Below are 19,071 nucleotides of genomic sequence, written 5' to 3' on the forward strand. Positions count from 1 at the left end.
TTTGGTCTGTGTTAACAGACCAGTGTGGTAACATATTGCTTTGAGCAACTGTTAACACTTACCAGCCAGCTTGTCTCAGCAGCACAATTCCTACTGCAACGTACTGCAGTGTGTCTGTGCAGAGAGGAGTTTACATAGCCCTTCAACTTGCCTCAGATTTGTCCCTGCTGTAGAACTTTGACAGCGCGTGTGAATGTTGGCAGGCCTAAACGAGTGAGGAAGTAAGGCTTTCAGATCCCTTCCACCCCAGCTCCTGCTTTCTAGCTCCAGCCACCAGTAGGATGAAAGAAAAGCTCTTTCCAGCTTCCTGCTCTGCACCACGTTTGGTTGTCCCATTCCAACCCCACCCCGTTTTATAGGAATCTTTAAGGAAGCAAAAGCAAAGGTGTGGGATTGATCCTTACCCAGTGGTTCCTGCTCAATTCAGCTGCAGCGTTAACTCCGTCTTCTCACCGCTTCCATCCCCTGACGATGCTTTGTTTGTCCCCAGGTTTCTGTCCCTGTTACTTTTTCTTCCTCTCCCTACCTCGCGCTCCACCCTGGGCTCTCTCTTGTCCTTGCTCTTACCCTGCTTACACAGAGCCACGACTAATAAGCCTAGCAGAGCTCGTTAGTACGGGCTCTGCTGCATGTGCTGCTTCTCCTCTGTACCTTGTCATGAGGAGCAACTGCTGATTTCTCAGTGGTCGTGATGCTGCATGATGCTTGACATAGAAGTTAATGATGCTATTGAGTGCGCCCCTCACAGAAGTATTTACGTTCAAAGAACACTGCACTGCTTGCTTCCTTCATTCAGTTGAAACGACTTCTCTAAGGTCTTGGCTTGGGCCAGGCATGTTTGAGAGAATTTGCTCTTCCTCCTTAGAAGTCTTTGCAAAATTCTTCATTGTGAAAATCAAGATGTATTCTTCCTTTTCCCTTTCTGGTTTTGCAATTTTCCACTTTTGTCCCATTTCTTAATTTTTTTAATTGTTGGGAAGAATCAGTGACCAAAGAATAAAAAGGAACCTCAGCAAATATAAAATGTTAAACAAACGCTGACATGATGCAGACTAGCACTGTGTGGGAGTGTGTGTATATATCTATATATATGAGAGACGAGATATATTGCTGTGTAGCCACAAGTTTAGAACCAAAAAATAAAAATAATCGTCTTATAAGTTGACTCCCAAGGCAAAAAATCGTCTGTCTCTGTGTGTATATGTAGTACAAGATAAACAGATCACTAAGTATTTACAATAGTTCCTCAGCATTTAACTTAGTATTAGGTTTCAAGTAAGGAACTGGATGCCTGTGCCATTCATTCCCCCTTATTTAAAAGCAGTGAATACCTGGCCTCACACTAACCCTAGACTATCAGGTTGGGTGGTAATGTGCAAATAGAATTTTAAAGCTATTTTCTGGTGATAGAAGGCCAGAAGTGTTCTCTGTTATTTTCTTTCTAGCCAAAGAACCTCAGTGAGTAATGAGTCAGGCACTGCTCATTCTACCTCTGTCGACTTTTTGTTTGGCTTTTTATCCTCTAATGTGGAAATCTGTATTACAGTAGCTTAGTATAACAGACATCCTCATGTTCTGTTTTTAATTAAAATTAGATTGAGGAAATAAACAATTCAAAGAAGTTAGCTTTCTTTCTTTTTTTCCCCCCTCTAAGTATGTTTTCCATATCCTCTTCTGCATTTGGAGGTGCTTGTTTCCATTCTCGTGCTCCTGAATTGTTCAGCCTCCCCAACAGACAGTGAGGGAGGACTGTCAAAGAAGCTCATGTTCATTCATTTAGTCTCCTTAGTGACACACATTTTTAAATTATTGATTTTTGTCGGTTTGTGTTGATGCAGTCTGCACTATAATTCTTAACATAAGAGGTTTGTCAAAAGGTGAAGATTTTGCAAAACCAAAAATGCACTGCTCTTAAAAAAAAAACTTTCCATTTTGCAGCAGCAGATCATTTTTACTAGGACTAGAATATAAACAGCAGCATAACTTGAATGAAATTAATCTAAAGAAATCAGCAAATATTTCTTTCCTTTAAAAAGTCAAGTTATTATCATCTCTGAATACCTCAGCTCCATCTTTTTCTTGGTGAATTCCTATTTAGTCTGTTTTAGCGTGGTTGGCATGTTTTGCTTCCCAAACCACCATTCATCTGCAACAATGGAGGGTGCTCTAGGCAGGCTCAGGCAGAGCTCCAGGAGCTCAGGACTGAAGTGGTTTGGGAAGTAATGTAGAGAGATTGCTGTGTATAGTTCTGCTTTGAATTCTGTCTGCCAGTAGCAGTAGTGTTTTGTTCCTGCGTGGGAGATACATGCTAATTTCAGTAATTACAAAGTCGAAGTTGTATTTCTGCATCTGTAGTAAATGCTGTCAATGTTTTGTAAGACCACGATGAGACCTGTAAATCTTATGGTGCTAGTTCTCTGTAAACTGCATAATTTGCCTGTGAAATATGTTATACCCAGTGAGTGGTGAAAACTGATTTGGCATGCAAGCTTACAAATTCTGGGTGGATAACTGGCTTTAGTCTCCAATGCTGTAATAAAGCGGATTTGGTTTTATTGCATCCTCCTACATGGAAAGTACTATTAAAAATCTGTGTGGTAGAGATATTTCAGTGTTTTACAAAGACTTGTATGTTTCTGCATGTTAGAGAGTAGGAAGGAAGCCACAATCCAACAAAGTGTGCTCTGTCATTCTAATTAGAAGCACAACAAGTTATAGGCAGTCTGAAGTATGCTAACAAAAATACTCTGATGGAAGTATATTCATTTAATTCATCCCTAACATTTATCCTGGCTTAAATATCAGATTCTTCTATCTTGTGGGGATATTCAGATTGGAGAGAGTGAGTTTAATCTTTTTTGGTTTTAGGCTACAGTTTAAAGAAATTGAAAGATGATGATCCTGTCATGGTGGGGAGAAAGATCACTACCAGCCTCGACCTGCTGTACAAAACTTACACTATAGCGTAAAGTGCTGTCCATGCGCTTGTATGCAATTGGAAGTGTAGCATAGAAAAAATGACCTGTCACTGGGGAAAACGAAATTTAAAAAAAAGTTCCCAACAATGCTAGAGTAGAAAATAATCTGAGAACTGAGATTTTGAATAACTAGTTATTTACCTGAGTGGTTTAATAACTTACTGAATCCTCAATCCAGCAGAGAGCAAAGCAATAAACTACAGTTGCAGTATATACTTTTCTGTCATCTTTGCTCTACATATTTACCTTTGCTATTTTAAACTGTTATTTGTATTCTTGTATTTTTATGGAACTGGTGGATTAGCACATAAATCTTTAAAAGTATTATATAATTAATTTCCAGAATATCAAGTAAACGCTGGGTTTCTTTCTTTGTCAGGCTATTTCTGTCTCTATAATGAGAACAGCAAAAAGTTAGAAGAGGAGGTGGTAGATTTACATGTGCAAGTACTATAAATACTCTGGGGACAGGAGCAAGGAGGTCCTTACAGCCTACATAAGTTAAAAGGAGCTTCTTTACAGAATAGTCTCATCACATCACTGTGCATCTTATGCATCTTTTCAAGGACACAGATGGACCCAAGCATGCTGAAACATCCCACATTTGGAGAAAAAGCATGTTTAACAGAGTATTATATTCATGGCTTCATCAGATACCAAGACCATTTGTTGATCTTGCCTGTCAGTTTATTGTTTTTCTCAGTCTTTGTTTATTTTGTTTACATTGGCCATTCACTGAGTACCTTGGGACACAAATTACGTATAATGGATCCAATTTACTGGTCAAATGTTAAGTCAGTCTCATGAGGCTGCTTTCTGTTGACTTTGATACCATATTAATCACAGTAGTATTGTAATGTCTTAGAACTTTCTATTGAGATTTTATTCTAGTGCTAGTGCAGCAGTTCCAGGTAGGTGACAGCTTGGCGAGTTTGTACTGTCATTAACTTGAGCAGGTTTCTTGCATCTTAACTTTAGAAAATGCCAGCCAGATTGAAACTGTGACTGCTGTCTTCTGTAGGGGGAAATCTGTGTCCAGAGGGGCAAATATCTTTTGTATGGCAGTGTTTAGACCTGCTACATCATAATTTTTCCATTTGGCTTTATGGAAACTTGATGTTGAACATCTAGGTTTCAGTTTAATGATGTAAGGAAATCACCATGCAAGGCAGATGCAGTCTTAAAATAAGCCTACAAATATAAAGGTTAATAAGGAAATCTGTAAATCAGAGATTTCATATACAGCAGTGATCAGAGGAGGAAAAAGAAAAATTAAAAAATTAAATTGGTCGCATAAAATGTCATGCCACTTTACAAGCTAAAAGGAGAAGATTGTAAATGAAGCACAGAAGTATGAGATTTTCACTCTGTTTGTAAATATCGAATTTAAATGAGCTTTAAAAAGCAATACCAAAGACACAAACCCTCTGCCCCCAACAAAAACAATGTCTTGTTTGGTTGGTAGCCTTCTCAGGCACCCAATTTCAAAGGCTGACCAAAGAGGAGAGAGGGAGACCAAAATAATACATCAGGGAGGAGGAGAAAAGTACAAAATTGGAAAACAAATTGATACAGTGTCTGCATGAAGATAATTAAAGCCATGAGATTTAATTAAAATCACCAAGTGGCTGTTGCTATCAAGAATGAGACAGTGGGTTTTGAACAGAATTCCTCTGAATGTGTACAGGGAGCAAGATAAATAACAATTTTACTGCTGGCTATAAACAAGTGTATTCACTGAAGAACAGCCCAAGCTGTGGGTATTTTCCAAGGCCTCTGCACACCAAATTTCAAGGATAACCAAATGCTCTATAAAAGCATCTTGTGATCAATTGTATTGAATGGCACAGACAAGTTTCATTGAATCAACACAGATGACTATCCATTTGACTGAGCACAGAAAGATCGTTACAGACCTTTAACAGAGCATTTTCTTCTCAGTATCTGTCCACTCTGGAACTTGGACTCATAATAACCATGTTGGTTTCATGCAAAAAACAAAACTTTATTAAAGTCAATATACTGTAGTTCTGAAACAGAACAAAGAAACCCAAAAGAGTACTGTAACAAGCAGGTTTTATAACCTGTTTCTTTCAAAATGCTGCTACCATTTGTGCATTTCAATGACAACAGAAAAATTCCAGAAGCTACAACTAAATTTGCCTGACCAGTGATGAGGCTGAGATTAAAAATGTTTATTGTTTCATGGCAGCAGTGGAAGGAATGGGGATCAGCTGCACAAGTGATCAGACCTGATTGCAGAAAATGAAATAGAAATACGAACTGTGGCAGAACAGAAAGAAGAGTTTTGGGAACCTAAATAACCAACAGTTATTTCAAAACAGTGGAGAGCATCCTGTCTTCCTAAAGAAAGAAAAAAAAAAAAAAAGTTTCAAGGAGATATGGATTGGGTTTAAACCAGAAAAAAAAAAAAAAAGTAAACATAATGGCTTTGTGGCAAAGTTTTCCAGGTCCAAGTCAAATCCTGTGGAAATTGATGGAAATCTTGTACTGGATGCAACCCACATACATCTGTGAGATTGAAGTGTGCCACTCTCAAGTTGTGACTAATGCTTTTTTCCTTTGGGTTGTAAAGGTGTAGGAGAATTAACCCTAGTCCCAGCTCTATGTAGAGTTCAGAGTGATAAATGTGTTTTTCTGATTTCCTGGGGAGAACCTAGCTTGAAACTGAGTGCTCATAAGGTCCAATTCTTCCCTGAATAGTGAACCTAAAAATAGCTTATTGAGTTTCTGTGTTTCTTTCAATAACTCAGTATCAGGTTTTATATATATATATATATTACTTTATTTTATTCAGAAATACCCTTCACCTGCTAATCCTGAAAACTGCTATCTAAACATAAAGGTATTCCTGCTAGTCATTTGTTCTCACTGGTATACAAAGATTTCTGAGACTAAATTCTTCCTTTAGCTGCATCTTTACCATCCCATACTTTTGACTTGTGTTTCACAGGAATAATAGGTAGAATTTAGCCTAGCAATTCATGAAAAAGAATCAAATTGAGCTTTTTGTCCATTAGTTTTGCTGATTGTTTAGGGCCAAAAGGATTAAACAGTAGGTGAAACCTGGTTTATTTCCCTAGTTATATATGGTTGATGAATTCCCAGAGGAAGCAAATCTGTGAAGTACTATTTCTGTCGTGCAGCAATCGGTGTTGGGTAGGGAAGGAAACAGGTTTTCTGTTCCTGAGAATTTTAAAATTCATAGGACGTTTTGCCTGATATTACATAACTCAAATATTTCTCACAGGCTAAATCTGAAAAAGAATAAGTTTGCGTTAATTGAAAATACCTATTTTTACACATTTTTCACTTCTAGAACCTTTTAATAGATGGATATTACTCTGAAGAGTCACTTTAGTTAAAATCTTGAACAGTATATTGTGGAAATACAGAACTTGACAATTTTGAAATTAAAATATCAATTTGTGATGTTACTACTGTAAAACAAAGAAAAATGGCATACCAAACGAAAATCTGATAACCTCTACAGTCTGCTTGCTTAGTAAAATCTAGTAGCTTAGGAAAGAGAAATGCTCTTTTGTAATACGTTAGGAAGAGGACCATGAACCCAAGGTGTAACATCATAAAAAGATATGCATGATGTGACTGAAAAATGTAACCTCTTTTGTAAAGTCATTACTGCTATTAATTCTGAAACTCTAGCCTGTGACGTTACTAGAACATGGAGTGGAGCTAAGAGGAACTTTAAGTGGAAACAACTCCATGATCCAAAAATGTATGTAATAAACTTCTGATAAAGCACTGACTCCTAGCTGTGAGGAAGAGACGGTGATGGCCAGTCAAGTGCCTGCTGCAGCCCGTAAGGATCTGGTAGGATTTAGTGTGGCATTGAAATGTTCAGAGGAAAGAAAGAAGCCTGCACAAAGGAAAACTAAATATCATGAGCTAATAGACTCGTAAGAAGGCCACTCAGCAGATTCAGCTGAAAGGTTATAGGATGAAAATGGGTAATAGAGAGTGTCAACCCTCCAGGAGTGGAGCGGGAATGCTAAATGTGAAAATCAAGGCATATCTTTGCCTGCCTTTATGTCTCTTACTTAGTTAAAAGTAGATCTGACACTAGGTCTCCTAATGTTAAAGAGAAGAACACTAATTTAAGAGCTTACCCAGTCGTGCTCTCCCTTCTGGGTCCCCCTCGCCCCTGTCCTGGGCTCAGTGCCTTGGGCAAGGGGCAGCAAGGGCATCTTGCCGCCTGCCCCTGCCAGTGCCTGGTGCCTGCGCTGCTGCTGCCTTGGGCTCTGCTTGTGGAGAGTGCACACTGTAGGAAGTGAGAGCTCACTCCTGGCATAATGAGGTGGGAGAAGGAAAGGCCTCTTAACAGTAGCCCTTGCCAGGCACTACAAAGCAGTCCACCATATAATGCAAGTGAATGAACGAATTGAAGAAATAGTTAGGCATGACATTCAAGGTAATTGTAGAGAGGGATAAACGTAAAATATGTAATCATTTTTCATTCCCCTCTATTGATCCTCATAGTATCAGCTTCCTGTATTTCCTGTGCCAGCCAAAAATCTGCTTTCTCCACAGTCTGCCTCTTAGAAATCCTGATGCTGGACTTTCCTTGGTCTTAACTGGTTACGATTGGTGTCCAGATACAGATGCCCTTCTCAGCTTGTTTTCAAAATGAAAGTTGGCATGCTTATTATTGTTCAGCTATATATAAAGTGAAACAGACTTTCAAAAATCATTTACAGAAGATTTGCTGTGACTATTGACGTTTTCTGACAACCTAATTTTTCTTGTAGACCTTCTCCTCTCCTCCCACCTCTCCCCACCTCCTGATTTCTACTCTGCAAACAGCAGAAAGGTATTTGGGAAAGTGAAAAGGTTATGAATCAAACTTTTTGAGGTATTTTTTAATTGACCCTGGGTAGACATTCAGATGGAGCTGATAGGTTGCAGATGGTCTGTATTAAAAACTCTCTTTATATTAGAAGATGCTGTGTCTTGCATCTAATGATTGAGTAGTCTCCTGTGGAAACATGCATTTACCCATAGTACATAAGGAGCATTTTCAGTTCTGTACATATTTCATCTGTTACTGGATTAACCTGAACAATCTATGGGTAACCAGATCCCACGGATGGAAGGACTGATTGGGTACTTGTTTGATGCAGAGATTTTTTTTAGAACTAAAATTTAACAGGTTTGCTCTGAAATGCAGCCACTGGTATTTCATTTGAAACTCTAGGCTATGCAGACTTAGGAGCCCAGCATATAAAATATAGGCTTTGTTTCGGTTACATTTTCCATAGTTTGCATCATGCAGTGTAGACTGTTTTGGGGCAGGATGATCTTGTTTGGTTTCTATTGTTTGTTGTTTTTGGGGTTGTTTTCATGTTTGTTTGTTTTTCATTTTCAATCCTGACTAAGAATGCAAGAATGGTATTAGGCAAAAGCAACTATGGACATTTGCAGTTGCATTAAAATGTGGTAATGCTGTCAGAGAAAAATAACAGCAAGAAAGTCTAGAGACTCTATTAAATAGTAGTGATATTTCCAGCCTTTGGAATAAAACAATGTGAACTGGGATTGAGTTTCAAGCTAACTTAAAAACTAATTCAATTTGAGGGCTTGGTTACAAGCTGGCCCTTATAATGTAGTTGGGAATCAATAATACTGTTTCACTCCTATTGTATGAAAACATGATCATTTCCTTAAATAAAAAACAAAACAAAAAAACCTTCATTTTTAATGTTGTAAGCTTTTAATAGTGAGTGGCTGAATTATCTCTGTAATTCATTACCCTCTCAGCTGTTAGATGAATGGGATATATTATGGTTTGTCATTATTCTCGATGGTGGCATGGAGACTGGGGATTTAAATCGGCTGCCACTGCATGGGCTATAGACATGCTGATGACTTGCTGTGAGATTGCATTTAGTTCCAGGATCTCTGGTGCTTCAGAGTATAAAGCATTCAGTTGCCATGATGAACAAAAGCTTCTGATGGTTCGTGTAGGTATACTAGGAGCAAAACAGAAGAGAAATAGCAAAGAATGAAAGTAAAATGCTGTTTTCTTTTACAAGTGACTAGCTAAGTACAGAGAAAAAGTAGTAAATTTATGTCAGGAGGGAAACATACAATAGTTGAAATATTATACAGACATCTCTACGTGAGTGTGTGTGGAGATATATAATGTGAAATACAGTATAATCTTAACATTATGTACGTACTTATGACTGCACTGGCTCATTACCCATTGCATCAAGGATGCTCAAGTGTTTATTATGCTATTTACCAAATTATAGCTATTTCCTGAACAGCCGGCCTCTGCTGAATATGCTTGTATTCTGTCCATCTTTAATAATGAAGCCTGCACTTTGGGGCAGAAACATAGTCTGGCAATGATCAGCAGGAAATAGGAGAGAAATTGGTAATCTCTTTAGCTTTACTGTTCTACGTTGTTTATTTGACTCTCCCAAGTATTCGTTTAGGGATCTTGGGCAGCATAGGTCAGGCAGTTGAATTTTAGTAGATATTAAGAAGTGGGCTGAAGAGCCAACAGATTTCTGTAAGTTTTATACCAAAACTGTAAGTTTTATACAGTGTTTTGTTTTTCAGTCACATCGAAGATTTAGCTCATTTTTCTTGGCGGGAGTGTTGTAATAATTGTAATACAAGGTATCAGTATAATATTTGTTAAGCATCGGTTACTTACTGCGACATCTGAGTGAGTACATAAGATGGATATATGTAAACGAAACAGTGCTAGATGTAGAAGGAATCAATGGAGTTTTCCGATGTTCACGCTGTTCTGCTACCAGGTGAACAGTTGTGGCCTGGTATCTGAGCACAGAAATCCTTCCCAGTGATGGGGATATTACATTGGCTTTAGGGGACGGACTCTGCCATTGCCACGTTGTTGACTGTGAGGGCAGTTGGGTTGATAACGTGTCTAGGCTCTCATCTGGGATGCACATCTCCCCCACGCAAGGGCCTGGGCAGATGGGGGCTGCCCACCCCTTGCCAGCTACCCAAGGTAGTAACGGCGGTGGAGGTGTGCAGTTCAAAATAGATCAGGAAAGATTTCTGTTGCTGGTGGCTGATTGAGTCTAGCTGTCCAGGGTTGTTTTTACTTTCTGCAGACCTTCATTAAATAGAGTGGGAGGATGAGCCTGTCATCTTGTTTACCTCTGCCGTTGCTTTACAAAAGCAGACAAGAACCTCATACTCACAACAGGAATTAATTGGTCAGCAGATTAAGAGACCTAGAGCTCTGGGAAGAGAGACGTACAACAAAACTAAAACACGTAGCTTCCTGGTTGTATGTCCAGTCACAGGTTGTTCTACATGGGGAAAAAAAAATAAAAAATAAAAAGATCTTGATCCCCTTTTAATAAGTAGTTGATGGGATTTTAGAGTGCATGAAACAAGTTAATTGTGCTCATTATCTCTCTGTTTTTTTCTTTTTAAATTATCTAGGTTTCTAAAAATATCTTAGAATAAAGCCCAAAACCTAAAACTACTTTAAAAATCCATTCCACTTTCCACCATTTATGTGATATAATTTTTACTTTTTTCCATCTCATTCTTGGACAATACCCAAGTCAGTTGCACATGCTGTCTTTCTTGCTTTATAGAGTTACTCCAAAGCTTAACTTGCTCCGTAAAGCAGTGCTTAAACATAAATCTGCTTTTATTTCATTTTAACTTTCAGAAAAATATCCTGAAAAAGGTTTAAGAAAACAGTTCAGAATATAAATGTTGGTTTATAATTCCTTCAATTATTGAAAAAAATGGTCCAATCATTCTCTAGGTTGGCTTCGTGGCTCAGAATGCCTTAATCTGACAGGAATGCACTATAATCTATGAAGGGAACATCTTAATTTATCACAGAACCCATTACTTCTAAGTTATATTTTGAGCTCTGGATAGCTGTACTTAATTCTTCACAGATAACACGGAGTGAAGTCTCGTTCATGATGCATTTTAGAAAATGGAGTTTGTTTTCTCTTCCAACGACAAGAGTGGTGGTGTGGTTTTTTTTAGTATGGAGGTAGATATGTCACCTTCTAACTTTTTGGAACATGCTTGTGATTTTACAAAACAAATATTCTCGAGATCTTAACCATCAGCTGTGGAAGCTGGACATTTCTTTGCGGGTGAAATGCAGCTGGAGCTTCTTCAACTTCTGCATTTCCCCCTCCACCACTAAGGTCAGTACTTCATACTTGTTTCTCATGTACTGTAGAGTAGCAGTCTGGATTGGTTTATCGAATACTTGCATTTGAGTTAAAAGTACACTGAAGACAGACATGTGTTGAGCATTATTCTGTGTGTTTGGAATTTGAAGAACCTCCAAATCTATTTAGGGTTTTGTATGATGAAGAGTTGAATTCTGTTTTAAGGTACTTGAATCTATCCTAGACTTGCTGCCAATTTTTTTTGCTAACAGAGATGCTCTCCAGTGCCTAACTTTTTACATCTGTATTTGATAAGGCTGGCAAATGTCTTTGATTAGGGTGTTTTTTTGGAGTGGCCATTCAGAGGCAACCTTCTTCTGTACTCTGCTGTGTCTCATAAAGAAAGGTTTTTCACATTAGTGAAGCACTTAATTACATTGGAGCAGCATAGTTACTTTGGGTTTTAGACTTATTTGGACTGTAAAAGCAAAACGTAACAAATGCTACCATCTGCTCTTCTCATTCCTCCCCCCTGCCCCGCCTTTCCCTCTCTGTGCCCCAACAGACTCTATTCCTCCCTTTCATCCTTATTGTCTGATTCAAAATCTTGTCAGGGTACTTAAAGCGTGGAGTAGCTTCAAGGCATGAAGCAGGAGATCAGCTTTTCCCAGACAGGATTCCACACTTGTTCTGTGAATTAAGGATTTCTACAAAGGTTAGCCAGAACTATAACAGCACCCTTTTTTCTCCCTGAAAAGTAAACTTAGCACATCTATCGAGTCTGAGGACTGGAAATTTCTGGCTTCATAGAGGAAAATGTGTCACTGTGGTGTATGTCATCTGACCTAACTATCCTAGGGATTTTTGTTCCATTTATCTCCTACATGCTTTATATAATGAAGGAAGTCTCCGTAGGCATGATCAACCACAGAGAGTGAGTGAAACATAATGGTTTCAATCAAGCTTTCTGCTAACCCAAGTTAGTTGTTACTCTTCAGTCAAAGGTGCTATCTTTCACCTTGGAAACCAGTAATAATTATTCTATTCATTGACATTTGGTAGGTTTTCACTAGCCACTGGTCACAACCTTGTGCTTAAATTTGTAAGAAGCTTTTTTTATTTTGAATTCTAATATTTTTTTCCCCTTTCAGAAAAATAACCTCCTTGACCTGAATTTGTGGAGTTTTGTGATGATCTCTGACGTGAATGTCTTGATAGGAAATGCTGCAGAGTTCTTTGTGTCAGCCCGACTGTGTTCCACGCATTTGTGCAATACAATTCCAGCAAACTCAGGTTACTGCTTTTTCTGCAGAAATCTGTCAGTGGCATGAAAGAGCTACGAAAGAAATTGAAGCAGAAAGCCTTAAAACTCATGTGTTACTCAGTTTATTGTTTCTAAATTATGTTCAGGAGCCCCTCATTTCATCTCCAGACAGAACATAAAAATTGGAACCCAGTTAAAAATAATTGAGGGAGGGATGAAGTTAGTTTCCCTGAGCACCCAACCTTGACATTGAGATTGTTTGCCAGAGAGCCAGGAGCACTCAAAGTGGTTGGCTGTTGCAGAGTTAAGGACCCTGGAAGCCCTGGCTTCTCCTAGCAGGCTGCAGCTGCCAGAGTAGCAGCAGTGCTGCCAGCAGCAGAGCAAAGCAAGAAAGAAGAGTTGTTGGGTTTCCTCCTGGCTCCCTTTCACAGCTCTCTAGCTGACTGCTTGGGGGCTCCTCTGGACAGCTGTCTTTCAGGGCTTTGGGACCTAGGAGGGTCCGACTGCTGGGCTGCCTGGAGCTGTAGACCCTTAAGGCCAGACTCCTTCATGGTAAGTCAGGCAAGCTGCTGAGAGGCACAGTGGAGGCCTTTCTTTCTTGATGTTAGATTGACATCAGACAGGATTTTTCACTACAACATATCTCATCTCTGAACACAGTGCGTCAGAATTTTTCCTTCTAGCTTTCAATGGGGCTGTGTATCTTATCTTCTTCAGAGAATTTGCCAAAACAAACTGTACTGTATCCTAAAAAGATCATTTAAAGCATATGTATTAAAAAAAAAAAAAAGTGTAGCAAAGCTTTCTTAGCCACTGCAAAATGTTATGGATTATCTTTGCCCACTAAACTTTAATTGCAGGTATTTTTTGATTTTTTTTAGCTTCCTGGATTTCTGGAAGCAGGTTTCATGTAATCCAGGCATGACCTTCAGGGTAAACACATTTGCAGTTTTAGTTTGATTGTTACTAGTGACAGAATGAAGAAAAGGGTTCTTTCTTCTGAGCGTGTATGAGTAGATACTTCTGCAGAGTGTTTTTTTCTTTGCCTGCTTCTGGTGCTGGTAATCTGACAATTACCTGAATGGTCCAGAAGCTCAAAACAGGGGTGAAGAGAACCTGGTTTTCTCTTGGGATTTCTTTTTCACACTGCACCTACCTTTCTCAGATAGGGGAATATCATTAGAGGAATTTGATGTATACATGCATCTTATTGTCGTATTTATTTTTAAGCTAAGCATAAACTAGAAGACCCATTTTACACTACCTCTGTAGGGAGTGAGAGCATACACTGAGCGTACAGAGAGCATACACTTTAGATCCTACATAATTGTTATTCTTTAGTAAAGAAGTGATAATAAATGCACTGCTTGTTAGAGGATTCGCTTTACTGCAGGCTTGTAGCATTGATCTAGTCAAAGATTCTTCACACTGCAAACAAAACTTGCATATCTGTCATAGCATTACAAGCTCCTTTTGTGTATGTGTGTGGCAATGAACTTGCAAAAGATCTTCCTTTTTATTTGATGGCTCTTAATTTCCTTTGCTCTATCTGTGATAAAAAGGGACTTGAAATCAAATAGTGTCACTGCTGAGGTTAAAAAATATTTCACTATGGAAAATCTTGTGTTAGATGCAAAAGCTACTAGCACAAAAGAGGATAAATAAGTAATGGTAAAAATATGCGTTTATAACCATAAAACAGCAAGACCTACAAAGTAAGATTTGAGAATATAATTATGACAATGTCAACAGATGTGCTGAAGATGATTTATGGTATGGCTCTTACTGGATGACTTTGTACTCCAGCTGACTCTAAACTGTAAATTCTTCCATTCTTTGTCCTGTTTGGTTTCCATCCCACACATGCAGGCATTACAGTATTACTTTGAAACTAGTTTTAGAGATGACCCTAGTTCATCTCCCTGGAGCTATGCAAAACCCATATAAACAGAATGAGGATGTGTGAGGGACATTTATAATCATTCTAGGAGGGGTCTGGGGCTCAGTCTGGAGATGGAGAATATGTCTAAGGTATGGAAAGCTTAATTGATGGCCTTAAAAAAAAAAAGGCAATGAGTAACCTGGTAAATGGCACAGACTGTTAATTAGATGTCTAAATTTACCAATTGTGTCAGGAAAATTAGGACAGCGGGAACAATATGTCCCTAAGCTGTTCACTAAACAACTGCTGTGCTACTTATTTATATTTATCTGATGAAAAAGTACGTGCTGAAAAGAACACAGGAGGAAATCTCTCTCACTAGTCTGAAGCTCCCAGATTTCTCTTTTCACAAGGCCTCTGTGTCCTCACATTCCCTAGTCTGAACTGGTCATTGTAATACATGGCCTCAGAAAATACTAAGCTGTAAAGAATTTTGATAGTATGTTCGGGGGGAGCCGTGAGGAAATTTTGAGGCTTAATCCAATGCTCAGTGAGGACAATTTACAAATTCCTGTTCATTTTGTGAGGAATCAGATCAGGCCCACGCTGATGAGAGAAAGAGGGAAGTTAGTATCCTACTTGGGATTCTTATTTAAGTATGTACATATTTAAATAAGTGTGTTTTGCAAAACATGGGGTATTTACATATGGGCATGATTATGTGCATATTTAAATATATTTATAGCTAAATAGGCAAACATTTACATGCATACCCAAGAAAAGTGCCAGTTCATCCCCACATGGCACTCCGGTTCCCAGGTGGCTGGCTGCCCCGTGCCGGGCTGGCGGGAGCCCGCCTGGAGCAGGTCAGAAGCTTCGCGTGACGCCTCCAGCCATGGAGAAAACCACAGCTCGTTTTCTGTTCCTCCCGCTTCTCTTGGCTTATTGTGTTTTGCATCTGTGAGGGCCAGTGCAGCTTATTATTTCCGTAGTCACTACTGACCCTTAATTAGACAGGCAGAAGTAAGTAACTCTTTACTTTGCTGAACCAGTCTTTGCCATGCTTTACCCCTGTGTACCTGATACTAGGCAGGGCTAACTATCTAAGACATAGTAACGGTGTTTTCAAAAAATGGCCGTTGCTGAAAAAGAAAATCGGGCAGCACTCTTGCAGCTTCCTTTTTCAATGTGTACAGGACATGATCTTTTCACATGTGTTTTTCTGGAAGAGTTCAGACAAGAAGTTCTAAGAATTTGTTAAAGAAGGCAAGAACAAAAAAAGTAATGACTATACTTTTTTTTTCAACTTTGGCATGCACAATTTGCTCACTGCATGAAACAAGCTCTACTGTATAATTAATGTCAGATCAAAATAGTCTTGTTTATTCTGATTTTAGTTCCACTTGTTCCACTACTGACTTATTCATAAAAACGGGGGGGGGGGGAGTAATCGTTTACCAGTATGCAGACAGCACAGCTAAAAATTTTGTTTAATAATCTCGTATTAGCTAATACAGCTTCAGTAATTTTAGATATATAGTATATATAAATATATTATAGTTAGTTTATAAATATATACATATAGTTATTTATATAACTATGTAGTATATAGTTATTTATATAGCTTGACTTTAGCTTTAGCCCAGCACCCAGTCATAGCCCAGAAGAACAAGTTCTCAGGGAAGGGTTCTGTTTGCAGCCTACCCCTTTGCTGCCATACTCCAGCTGGAGCTCTAGGCTTTGTTCATCTCCTAACACTTTAGGCTGTCATATTCTTCAGGCCATTGGGAGGCTTGCTGAACCTTGTTGGGCACAGCAGCTGTGCTGAGTTTTCTTTTTGGCTGTGAATTTATTCTGGGAGAGGCTGACAGGCGCAACAGGGAGGAGGTCAGAACCTTGAGGATCCAGGCAACAAAAGAAGTTTCCACCATCCATTTTTGTCCTTTTTCCTGCTTTGCTGGTGAGGCTTCTTCCAAAGTACAGAAGAATCTGTTGTTGTACAGGCCTACCTATTACCATCCAGAAGTGCCACTGTTGTCTTAGTGAACACTTTACAAAGATGTTGTAGGAGCTAGGGAACAGCTTACAAAGCTTACAGAGGCGTTTGTGTAGAACTGACTGGCATCTTCTGCAGCTTTGGGGAGGCCAGGCTTTCTGCCTTTGGAAATCACCCTATATAAGCAAAATTAGGAAGGGTTAGAAGGAGGGAGGGAAGGGCATGTTTCACACCTGTCTTCAAAAGCCTGTTGAAAGTGTCAAACTCCTGTGTTTTTGGAGTTTTTGTTGAAAAAACACACCATGTGTCTGAGAGCACTGTCCAAATAGTTCTTGAACTCGGTGCCATGACCATTGCCCTGAGCAGCCTGTCCCAGTGCCCGACCACCCTCTGGGTGCAGAACCTTTCCCTAACACCCAGCCTGACCCTCCCCTGTCCCAGCTCCATGCCGTTCCCTCGGGTCCTGTCGCTGTCCCCAGAGAGCAGAGCTCAGCACCTGCCCCTCCGCTCCCCTCGTGAGGGAGCTGCAGGCTGCCATGGGACCTTCCCTCAGTGTGGGTCCTTTCCAACTCAGGATATTCTGTGATTACAGTTGCTGTGTGCAAGCACAATTTTGTATTGCAATGGCCTGGCTTAGACATGGCAAAGGTTGAGGCAAGACAATTTTAATAACAGAGTGTGGTTTGGATCCGAGAAAGAAGGGCTGAAAGAACTGAGCTTCTTCCTGGCTATGGAAAGGCCCAGAGGCTAAAGGTGAAGGCTGGTGATAAAAGGTGCTTAAGTAGCATTTACAAGTCATCTTGTGAATACACGCCGTTGAGTTATTTTTGGGTCCTGACTTGGGGTTATGTATAAGGTTCGGAAAAGGAGGAACACACAATTTTCTCAGAAAGGATTATGATTCAGGAGAGAAAAGGTCTAAGAGTTTAATTTCTGGAATATCAAGGGGATATGATAAGGGTTGGTTCAAAACGTTAGGTCATTAATAGCATAAGTGATCTGACTAAGCTTAATCCTGTGCTTAAATTACTATTTAATGATAAGAGAAGCCTTTCCTCATTTATCTTAACGTTTTTCCTTTTTGAAGGGCTATTCTCTTCCGTGTCATGACAAAGTTGCTTTGAGAGTATTTTAAACCATTTTTCTCCATGTTTGATATTTGAGGAAATAATGCATCTGTGAAATATCTTCTTTTGTTGAAAGGAGACATGGAGTTTCTCTGGTGTGATAACTTGAACAGAACAGGACAAACACAATGTTTGCATTTGTTCCTAGCAGCTGGTCTGTGAAATAGTAAACACTGCATCTACTGGGGAATTAAAAGTATGGGCTAGAACAAAATAGACCTTTCTCTTTTTGGCCCTGCCTCAGGAAAAAGAGCATTCCTTAGCATATGCTGGGATTGGAACCAAAAGGACATGGAAAGCCTATGTTCCATCTCCTAGCCAATGCTCAAATTCAGAAAAGTAACCACTGGAAATAGGAAAAGCAATTTCGTAGGTGGGATGTTTTTCAGGCATCTTTGTACATTTGGTTTTATCTGGTTGTGCTGATAAGACGGATTGGAATATGGTGTCCAGTAAATGTCTTTTAAAAACGTAGTTAATACTGAGAAGCAAGATATTTGCAGGTCAAGATATTTAATGCACAGAGGTCAGTGATACTGGGCATCTATCTCAATACTAGTATTTTTTCTTCCCTAGGCTTCTTCCCTTGCAACAAAAGTCACACAGGTAGTTTGATCGTTTTTCATCCCACGTGTTGTTTTTTTTGTTTGTTTTTATTAAGCCTAAATACTGCATCTGAGTTCTTTGTATTCAAAGTGACAAAAAGCAAATATTTTCCAATTTAGTGCAGGAAAATCTATCGTTTACTTTATTCTCTTGTCTAGGCATTTTGCTTCTCAGAATCTACATTCCAGCTCCTTGGTATTTCTTGAGAAAAAACACAGCCTTTAGGTATCTCCACTTCTCTACCTTTCCACTGTCATTTCACTTTCAAACAGTACTAGCCACAGTGTATGAGTCAAAGTTATCGTCTTCTACATAACGTGAAAGTTCACTCTTTGGAAACTTGTGCTTTCTCATATTTATTCAAATTTCAACCAATCTGTTAAATATTAGCAGTTTTTGATAAAGACTTCTAATAGCAGCACTGGCGCATTAACTTGATTTTACTATTCTGCTTATTTGGACAATACACAAGCTGTTAGAGGAAGTATATCTGACAGCAGAAAAGATGCAGTTGTTAATTCCAGCTGTTGTGAGTGGACTTGGGGGAATGTTTTTTCCAGGTGTACAGCTTTCCAGTTATTGAAATTCAGGACCTTGGATTTGACCATGATTTCTGCTTTACATTCCTGTATCCTGTTACCTCTTTTTTCCAAGGATCATTGGACTATATTTGTAGTGATACTTGTCTATTCAGCAGCAGCTGGAAGAGAGACAGAATGGCACAACTGAACAACTATGTTCAAGTGAGAAAGAGGATGGCAGGAAATTGTGTAACTGAAGGAAAAGGGGCTAAAGGGTTTCATTTTCCCACTGGAAGAAGAAAAACAGAATTGAGGCCAGGTAACTGGGTGTCTTAGCTCTAAGAGCATGGCAGAAAAATAGCATCATAGCGTTGTAAATTAATAATGCAACCTCATCTAAAAATCGTGTCCCGTCTTCAGTGCGGTTGTCCAGATGCACAACAGTAATACAATACTAGGAGAAGAGTGCAAGGACAACTAAAGAGTATGGGAAAAAAAATCTGTTTTAAATATTGTATCTAACAAA

The 19,071-nt window shown here is 39.1% G+C and overlaps 1 protein-coding gene and 1 long non-coding RNA gene across 9 annotated transcripts in view; one reads left to right on the forward strand and one right to left on the reverse strand.

Moving 5' to 3' along the window:
• PARD3B (par-3 family cell polarity regulator beta) overlaps positions 1-19,071 on the forward strand; it is a 536,941-nt gene that overhangs the window by 407,523 nt on the left and 110,347 nt on the right. The gene's annotated exons all lie outside the window — the stretch shown is intronic.
• The window catches only part of LOC310902016, a 38,070-nt gene that overhangs the window by 7,068 nt on the left and 11,931 nt on the right, over positions 1-19,071 (reverse strand). The window contains exon 1 of the long non-coding RNA XR_014586407.1: positions 63-19,071. This exon is cut by the window's right edge and continues 11,931 nt beyond it. This is a non-coding gene — a long non-coding RNA (uncharacterized lncRNA). The remainder of the gene's footprint in view (positions 1-62) is intronic.

Source organism: Anser anser (genome assembly GCF_964211835.1).
Source record: "Anser anser genome assembly, chromosome: 6".
NCBI classification, from domain to species: Eukaryota; Metazoa; Chordata; class Aves; order Anseriformes; family Anatidae; genus Anser; species Anser anser.